Raw genomic sequence first — 7,894 nt, 5'->3', positions numbered from 1 at the left:
TCGATTTGTGTATACTGATAAACCTAAGGCTAACAAATTGCGTCCAATCAAAATATCATAATACATCGCATTTTCTTATACCAATCAAAGTAACAATTGCACGCTACAATGTACCAACAATCTTAAGAGAGACGCTCTTTCTTAATTAGGGAACAGTCAGCACCGGAATCAAAACAAAATGAGAACTGCTCACCAAAGTACGCAATTATCCCAGTGATAGGTTTCATACATTAGGTTTAGGTTTAAGTTTAGGTTTAGCTTTAGGTTTAGGTTTAGGTTTAGGTTTAGGTTTAGGTTTAGGTTTAGGTTTTTTTTTTTTTTTTTTTTGGGGAATGCCATGGTTATCACCGGGGGTACCCTGCTAACGGTGTACAGGCGATCCCCCGGCTTAGCAACCATGGCATTCCCTGAATAAAGGGTAGTAAAAGGCAGTTGTGTGGTTGCTCGGCCAGGTCACGTGCTTACAGCTAAGTTGTTGTTATTGGCTATCTTGTTTGCCATTCTGGAAAATTGTAATGTGGTTGATGATTACGTTTGCACGTGTCCTGGCCGGGCTTTTGACATTATATATTAACAATCATTGTTGTTTATGCTAGTCATTTGGTACAATCATTGTTATTAATACTATTCGTTAATTTGTATTTTGGTAATTTGGAGGATAACTGATGTATTTTATGATTACAGTTGTCGGACATATTTACTAAACATTGGTAATTGGGGATAATGTACATATATTAGATAACACTTGTTGGATATATTTACAATGATTGTTATTAATATTAGAACTTGGTATTTTGGGATAATTTACACATATTTGATGATGACAGTTGTTGAATGTATTTGCAATCATTATTTTACATAAAATTGCTATTTATAGTAGTTCATATGGAAAGTTAAAGGCTAATTTGTAGTATTTTGAAGAGAAGAAGTTTAAGGGTAACAAGTAAGCGTACACGGTGGCTGGACCCAGTCGAGCGGGGAGTGATGGCTTGCGGGCAAAAGCAAGTGGCGACGCACGCAGAGGGAGGCAGCCACCATGCGTACAAAGTTGTATTTGTAATCAATATATTGACGTTCATGAATGAAGCGAATAGGTGTGTTGAAAGTAAAATGTAAAATGTACAAATGAAATTATTCTAGGTAGTAGTTCATATAGAAAATGAAAGGCTTAAGGATAAAAAGTTTAAGAGTAAGTGATAGTACATGGTGGCTAGACTCAGTCGAGCGGGAGTGATTGCTTGCAGGCAAAAGTAAGCGGCAACGCACGCAGAGTGAGGTAGCCACCACGTGTACAGAATTATCTTTATTGCAATCGATAATTTGACATACATGAATGAAGCGACCGATTTGAAATAAAGGTAAGAGGCATAAGTAACTTAAAGTAAAGATTATTAAAGTAGTTCATAGTAGTGTCTTTTTTTTTTTTTTGCTCATGGAAATTGAGAGGAGACCTTTTTTTTAGGCTTACAACGAAACTAGGAAGGTTACAATGAAGATATGAGGGAAACTATCATACATTATTTACATATTACACAAGCCCACGTATTACTACAATAGAAATGCCAAAGGTCAGACGGCGCGGGAGTAGTACGCGGTACGTGTGTTACTTAGTCATCTACATATTCACATTCATAGAATACTCTGTTGGCCCCTTCGGTGACAAGAAAGATGTCCAGGGGCCAACGCAGCTCCCGCGGGCATGTCTCCTGGAACCTGGGGGAGGTGAAAGTGTATTGTTTTTGGCCTGGCGGGATTGCACCCCTCTTGCGCATATATGGTACACTTTTGTGCCAGGTGCGGTAATGTCTGGCCACGTTGAAGTGTTTTATTGTTCGCCCGCACAAAACACACTGTGTAATAGGTAGTTGCGGTGTGGGTGTTGCTATGTTGGGTTGGGTTAGTGGTTGTGGGTTGATAACAGTGGGATGTGGATTGATGTTTCTATGGTGATAAATGTTGTTCTGGGTGCAGTTATTTCCTCCTGAGCCCGTGGTGTTGCCTTCAGTGTCGCTTCCAGCCACCGCAGAGTGCGATAAAACGGGGGGGTGTGCGGATGTGCTGCACGTGGCGATGTTGGCATAGGAGTCATATTGCCATGGGGGGTCCGTCCCATCAGTGTTTGGCATCAGGGGGTATGTGTTATGCTGGTTGATCCGTTCACCAAACGGATCAGCAAGCAATTCGATCAATGTTGTATGGCTGGTTGTGGGCGGGGCAGAGATAGTAGTGCCGTTTGTGTCTGAATCAACATTTATATGTGATTGGGGTGTGCTGGTGAGGCTATTTATCGTGTTTTGTTGTTGAGAAATAACATTCTCTAGTTGTGCCAGTCTAAATTCTAGTTCTTGAATTTTGGCTTTCACCTCCCCACAGCTGGAGCAAGACAGAGTATTTTGCTCTTCCATGTCGATCAAATGTAGGTTTATGTTTCTAATTTAAAGAACAAGTCTAATAGTTTAATATTAACAGTAAGAGTTAGTAACTTAGATATATACATGCGTAGGGGGGGAGCAGGGGGGGTGTCTGCAGAGATCGCAGAGTGAGGGTATAAGTGATGTTGTGATGTAGTGTAGCGAAGTGAAGTAAATTAAAGCGTACTAAAGTGTACTTTGTCAATTGATTTATATATGTATATAAATCGAGTATGCAGAACGGTATGGTTTGCACGCGTGCGCTTAAATCTATTTACGACCTAGCTGGATGATTATTATAATAAGCATATGTGCAATGACATCTTCGGTATTTTTATTTCTTCATTGTCTCTGTCTGTTGTGAGTTTAGTGTGTGGTGTGTTGTGTGTTGTGTTGTGTGTGTGAGTTGTATTCTTTTAGGTTGTTTACTATGGTTTTAAGTAGTGTGTTAAGTGAGCCTATGCATTCCCTACTATCTATAATGCTTGTGAGGTCATGTGGGTCTATCTGTTTGTTATGGCAGTAGTTTTCGTGTTCCCATCTGGCCGCCTCGAACCTTGGGCATTTCTTAATGAGGTGTTCGAAGTCCTGCACAACGGCAGGGTTGCAGGGGCATTTGTCGTCTGTTGTTATTTTAAATCTATAGAGATACTTTTTGATGTATCCATGGCCCGTGAGGAACTGGGCGAGCCCAAAGTTGATTTGGGTTTTCTCGCGTAGTTTGTTGATTGTGTCTATGTTGGGGAGTAGGTTTTTTGTGTGTCTGCCATTTTTCCCGGTTGTGTATTCTTCTTCCTTTGCCGTTTCTAGTTCAGTTCTTAGTTTGTGCTTTACGTAGCTGATGGGGAATTTGTTGTATATGTAGGGTGTTTTGGCTTTCGTCGCCTGTTTGGCCTCTTCATCTGCTGCTTCATTTCCGTGGATTCCCACATGGGCTTTAACCCACACTAGTTGTATTGTTCCTGTCTTCTTGATGTTAGTGATTGTCTTTTGTATGTTCGTGGCCATGTGGCAGTTGGTGTCGCCATTTGTGATAGTGTCAAGAGCGGATTTGGAGTCAGATAGCAGTGTTATTCTGCTTGACGTGTGTTTGCTGTATGCCCATTTGGTTGCTTCATTGATCGCTACCATTTCAGCTTGAAATACTGTACACGCCGGGTAGAGCTTGAACTTTTTCTTTGTGGTTTGCCCTGTGTTGTTGTAGGCTACGAAGGCCGCTCCTACACTATTTTCCAGTTTGCTGCCGTCGGTGTATATTGTTATTGTGTCGTCTTTGGTTAATTGATCTATGCTTTCTTGGTCTATTGCGGTTTTGATTTCAATGTTTGTTCTTAGTGATGGGTGAGGTTTTTCATTTATTGGTGTCGGTGTTTCTAAAGTGATGTCCCCTGGAAGGTATTTTGTAGTTTCTTCGATGGTTGTGACTTCTGCTTCGGCCACTGCTTTGGTGTGAGCGTGGAGGGGTGTGATTCCCGCGAGTGCTATGGCGGCTGTTGCTGATACGGTCCTGAATCCTTTAATAATTTTGATTGCGAAGTTCCTCTGTAGTGATCGTAGTTGTTTAATTACTTTTTGCAGTAGTGTGGCCTTGCTCCATATTGATGCTGCGTACGTGATTATGGGCTGGATTACCTGTTCGTATATTATCTTGACGTTTTCTGAGTGTAGTCCCCATGTGGGTCTGACAAATTTGCATATGTTGTTGTAGATTTTTTGTGCTTTTTGTATTGCGTATTGTGCGTGCTTGGAGAAGGTGAGTTTGCGATCGATGATTACGCCTAGAACTTTAATTTGTTGGGTGAGTTTGACACTGTGTCCGTCCATTTTGATGGTTGCTTTAGCTGATTTGTTGGTGAATGCTATGGCTTGTGTCTTTTCAGGGCCGAATTTCAGTTTGACACTTTGTCCCCACGTGGATATGATGTTGAGTGCTGTATGAGTTATTTCCAGTAGTTTCTGTGGGTCTCGATGGTGAGTTATGAGTAGTATGTCGTCAGCGAATGCCTGGATATGTGTTCCATTCGGGAGTTCGGTGCAGAGCAGTTCATCTAGGATTATATTCCAGAAGAGTGGACCCAGCACCGATCCTTGTATGCAGCCTCTAGTGTTGGTTTTGGATGCCATTTTGTCTGCATATTTGAGTGTAACCATCCGTTCTTCAAGGTAGCTTTGAATAAGTTTGTATGTGTTTTTTGGACATTGTTTCTGGCGAAGCTGGTTTAGAAGGGCGGGCAACCATGCGTTATCGAAGGCGGCTTTGATGTCCAATGATATTGCCATTACTTGTTCCTTATGGTTCTTTTTGTCCTTTATGATTTCCATCGCGGCGTTTAGGGCCTTGATGGTGGATTTTTGTTCCCTGAATCCATATTGGTAGTCGCTGATGGCTTGATTTGTTTCAAGATGGTGTGTTAGTCGTCTTGATATAAGTTTTTCCAGCACCTTACCCCATACATTGATGAGCCCGATGGGTCTGTATGCCGACATTTCTGCATAATTAGTTTTGCCCGGTTTGGGCAGAACCTTTACTAGTGCAGTTTTCCAGGGCGTCGGAAAGTGTGTGAGTTTGAGGCATGTGTTCATCAGAATGGTGGTAATTTCTGGGTATGCGAGTGCAACTTCTTTGCATATGTCGGATGTGAGGTGGTCAGCACCGGGTGCCTTCTTTGGGCTCATGGTGTCCAGTACATGGAGTATTTCGTCATGTGTAAATGGTGGGTCGTCAGGCGTGTCGGGAGGGTTCTGGGTATTCTTCCTGATTGTTTCTTGTGTGCGATTGTCCTGGGTGTCGTTCGGGTAGAATTGCTCGAGTAGAGCCACGGCTGTGTCTTGGGCATTGTTTGTGTATTTGCCATTTATGTGAAGCGTTGTGGGTGGCTTCTTTTTGATGGCTGGTTGTATGATCCGATTGGTTAGGGACCATACACTCTCTTTGCCCTGTCTGCTGCAGAATTCTCTAAATTTTTCGGTGGAGGTTGTCATGATTTCTTTTGTGTATTTTTCTTTGAGTTCATTCCTTTCTTTGATTATTTGTTCTAGTGGTGAGTTTTTAGCCTTAAGTGCGCGGATGTTATGGTGGATTTTAATGAGTTTCCTTTTGGTGTCTTGCAGACTGTCAGTCCACCAAGGGGCTGAGGGTTTGTATTTCCCCTTTTTTGGAAGTTATTTGTCGCAGGCTTTTTGTATACACTTGGTGAATTTTTCTACAATTGTGTCTAGTTCGCTTGGGGTGATCTCTTCTTTGGTGAGTGATTGTTGGATATTATTTGTTTGTAAGAGGTTTCCAACTTCCTTCATTACTTCTTCCCATTTGGCATTGGTTGTATTATATTGGAATGTTGATTGCTTGAGGTTTTTGGTGGGGGTGTTGTCAAGTGCAATTTGGTATTTTATAGCCCTGTGTTGAGTGATGGGGCTCGCCTCATAGTCTATTGTCCATTCGTGTATCCTGTTGGCTATCTTGGTTGATGCGAGTGTGAGATCTATTATCGAAGTTCTTGTTCTTTGATGTGTTGTGGTTTCATATGTAGGTTGGTTGCCTACATTACATATGGTTAAGTCTTGAGCATATATGATTTTCATGATTTCTCGTCCTCGGGGGTTATCTTTGGTTGATCCCCATGCTTGGTGCCATCCGTTCAGGTCGCCTCCTATAATGTGGCTTGCTTCATGTTGTTCTGTTAGTAGTCTATGAAGGTTATCAAGTGTGTTGTGCGTATCAATTCTTGGTTCTACATAAATACTGGTGATAATGAATTTTCTATTATTGATAGTTATTTGTATGGAGCTCATGTTTGGTGTGGAATATTGGTTGAGGCCGATGGTTGTACCTATTTTTTTCTTGATCATGATTGCTGCTTTAATGTGTGTGTTGCTAGGGAACTGGTATGTGTCGTAGTCGGGGATGCTCTTAACTGTTGTAGTATTTCCGACATAAGGTTCCTGTAGAATTCCAATATCGATATTGTTTTGGTGTATGTATACTGATAGCTCATGTGTGGCTTTGCAGCATCTGTCTAGATTTTGTTGTATGATGGTGAGGTGATGGGGGCCACTTTTATTGGCCATAGTCGACCTGGGCGATAATGTTTTCACGTATTTTCTGAACAAGCGGGCAGCGATATGAGGTGGCAGTGTGATTTATGTTTGTATCAGTTCCTCTTTTGTTATTGATTGTGATACAATTGTGACACTTGAATGCTTCGGTGTTTGTGCGGTCAGGGCAGTCAGTGTCTCTGTGTTCGTGTGATGCACAAAAACGGCAGTGTACGTTGGTGGATGTGCACCGGTTTTTGGCGTGCCCGAATTGGAGACAGGAGAAACAGTGAAGGAAAGGGGTGTAGTTCTCGACGTGCACACGCTGGTATTCGATGTTAATTCGTTCAAGTGCGATGAAAGCTTTCCACACGCTGGGTGTCGCGACCAAAGCTGCGTTATATAGCCAATCGTTACGGTTGCTTCTAGTGAATCTTATGGCAATGTCGTCTGTTGGATTTTCACAGGCTTCCGCGACTGTGGGGTTTTGTCCCAGGATAATACTAATCAGTTCTTCTGCGTTAGTTTCTTTAGCTATGCCCTTCAGCATAAGCATAGGCCTGCGTTTCCTTATGGGAGCGGCAGTGAGACCGCCGACCGTTTTGATCTTGTTAAGGGTTGTGTCGCGTTGTGTTTGCGTATCAAATTCGATCCTGACTTTATTCTTAGATATTGGTTGAATTTTGGTTGGTGCAAATCCCGTGCCACGGAACGTCACCTCCTTCTTGACACGAGTGATGATTTCTCTGGCGTCGGTGGTTTCTTCCGTGGAGGAAACAATGAGTGCCGGCTTGCAAACAAGTTGTGGTTTAGGCGGGAGTGTAGGTGTATGTGTGTTATTGTTGTTGTTATTATTATTGTTGAGAGCGACCACCGTAGCGTAGGTTCTTGCGCTGGTGTTGTTGTTGGTGGCGATGGCGATGGGGACTGGTTCAGCAGCAGCACCCGCAACCAACGCCGCTGTGTGCTTTGCGACCTCTTCGCGAACGGTAGCTCTGATGTCTTCCTTTATGTCTTCCTTGATTTCGTTAAGTGTGAGTTCTATTTGGCACAGGTTGCTAATTTCTTTTGTGATCGTATCAATTTCTGTGGCAAATGCAATGGTCGCCTTCTTATTTTCTGACGTGACGCTTCTGCCGGTGTTTATTGTGGTTATGATTTTGTTGGTTAGTTTGTGGATGGCCAGTAGACATGCAGACACCGTGGTGCGTACCACGGGGAGGTTGTTGTTGTTGGCGGCGACAGGTGGAACGTCGCTGTGTGCGTCAGCAAACTCGTTGTCACTTATGGCATCTTGTTGTGTTGCAGCCATTGTGTGATAGTATGTGTATGTTCTTAACCAAGCTTCCTACCTTTGGAAGAGCAGAACAGGAACAACAGCAGCAGCGGCAGCGGCGGTGGTGGTGGCCACCACCAGGGTGCGCGCACCCAGCGTATCACGCTAGTGC

Source organism: Manduca sexta, chromosome 21 (genome assembly GCF_014839805.1).
Source record: "Manduca sexta isolate Smith_Timp_Sample1 chromosome 21, JHU_Msex_v1.0, whole genome shotgun sequence".
NCBI lineage: Eukaryota > Metazoa > Arthropoda > Insecta > Lepidoptera > Sphingidae > Manduca > Manduca sexta.
This window is presented reverse-complemented; position numbering follows the sequence as displayed.